The following is a 2,397-nucleotide window of genomic DNA, read 5'->3' as shown; positions in this document are numbered from 1 at the left end:
ATTCAGAAATTCAGAAATTCAGAAATTCAGAAATTCAGAAATTCAGAAATTCAGAAATTCAGAAATTCAGAAATTCAGAAATTCAGAAATTCAGAAATTCAGAAATTCAGAAATTCAGAAATTCAGAAATTCAGAAATTCAGAAATTCAGAAATTCAGAAATTCAGAAATTCAGAAATTCAGAAATTCAGAAATTCAGAAATTCAGAAATTCAGAAATTCAGAAATTCAGAAATTCAGAAATTCAGAAATTAAGAAATTCAGATATTCAGAAATTCAGAAATTCAGAAATTCAGAAATTCAGAAATTCAGAAATTCAGAAATTCAGAAATTCAGAAATTCAGAAATTGTCAAATTACAATTTTTTTCAATAATTTTTTGTTTTGTTCCATTTTTGATTTTTTTTTTTTGCAAATTTGAAGGAATCCTTTCGAGATTGTTGACTTATAATTTTTCATTTTTGATCTTTCAGAAAAAAAGAAAAAATTACTCGTTTAAAAAATTTTCGAAGTTTTAGAGCAAAAAAATCAACTGGAGCACACAAATCGTACTAATTTTTCCCATGCTTTCCAATTAATTTTTGTAAATTTTCAGAAAGAAAATGCTGTCTGGAAATAACAACACTTGGTGCTAGAATTTCTTGAAAATTCTGGAAAGTTAATTTCCCAAAAAAAAAGTTATTTCATTTTTTTTATTCCAAACTACATTTTTCTATGAAACAATCTCATGTTCTGAAAAACAAAATTTTCAGAATTTTAATCCTTTTATTTTTGTGAGAAACTCCGGGAAAACATTTTTTCTAAATATATACTTTTAAACGAAATTCCAAACAACTCATGAATATATCATAAGATTTTCCGTCATCCAAAATTTATGACTCCTTCAAAATGATCGAAAAATAAAAAATAAAAATTATGGCTTCCAATTATCTAGTGATCAAAAAATGTGTATAAAAGCAATTGGAAGTTTTTTGAAATCTAAATTTTGGAATTCTGAAATTCTGAAATTCTGAATTTCTCAATTTCTCAATTTCTGAATATCTGATTTTCCGCATTTCTGAATTTCCGAATTTCTGAATATCTGAATTTATGAATTTCTAAATTTTTAAGTTTCTAAACTTCTGAATTTCTGAATCTCTGAATTTCTGGAATTCTGGATTTCTGAATTTCTGAATTTCTGAATTTCCGAATTTCTGAATTTCTGAATTTCTGGATTTCCGCATTTCTGAATGGCTGAATTTCTGAATTTCTGAATTTCTGAATTTCTGGATTTCCGCATTTCTGAATGGCTGAATTTCTGAATTTCTGAATTTCTGAATTTCTGAATTTCTGAATTTCTTAATTTCTGAATTTCTGAATTTCTGAATTTCCGAATTTCTGAATTTCTGAATTTCTGGATTTCCGCATTTCTGAATGGCTGAATTTCTGAATTTCTGAATTTCTGAATTTCTGAATTTCTGAATTTCTGAATTTCTGAATTTCTGAACTTCTGAATTTCCGAATTTCTGAATTTATGAATTTCTGAATTTCTGAATATCTTAATTTCTGAATTTCTGAATTTCTGAATTTCCGAATTTCTGAATTTCTGAATTTCTGGATTTCCGCATTTCTGAATGGCTGAATTTCTGAATTTCTGAATTTCTGAATTTCTGAATTTCTGAATTTCTGAATTTCGGCATTTCTTAATTTCTGAAATTCAAAAACTGCAGTAATTATTGAAGTTTAGGAATTATGTACAGAAATTCTTAAAACTCAAAAATCTACAGTAATCTTTGACGTTCTAAAAAAACTACAGTAATATCTGGAAATCTACAGAATTTTTCCATATTTCCAAAACCCTATTTTTTTCGCAAAAATTTCCAATTCTGGAACTTTCAATTTTTCAAAAAAAATTTTTGTTTTCAAAACGATTTTTCCTTTCTTTGGACTACTAATTTCTTCGGACTACTAAAATGGAAAAACAAATTGAGGTTCCACTATTTTCCCTTATATATTTCCTCCTAATTAGGCCCCCCCACCCTATTTCTCAGTTTTCCAGAACTTTCTTTCCCTTTTCTGGAAATCTGAGCAATTCTATACGTTTCGAGTTCTCTGCTCCGTATTCTTCTCACATGATCTATTCTTCTATCCTTCTCCTCTCTCAGCATAATTTCTAATGAGTTTTTTATCCAGGTTCAGTATTAGAGCCGGTTATGACACATGATTTTTACTACTTTTGAAAATATTTCATATGTCAGAATTTCAAATTGTTTTTAGTGCAAAATTGAGAACTTTCAGGGTACGTTACGGCTCAAATATATCGAGTCAGAGTCTAAAACTGAATTATTTTGTTTCACTTTTCTTTAAAATTTCCAACTACCAAAAGAATTCGAATTTTGAAAATTTTGAAATTTTATTTTG

This window comes from Caenorhabditis briggsae (assembly GCF_000004555.2).
Source record: "Caenorhabditis briggsae complete genome, chrI, whole genome shotgun sequence".
NCBI lineage: Eukaryota > Metazoa > Nematoda > Chromadorea > Rhabditida > Rhabditidae > Caenorhabditis > Caenorhabditis briggsae.
Note: the sequence above shows the minus strand (reverse complement) of the source record.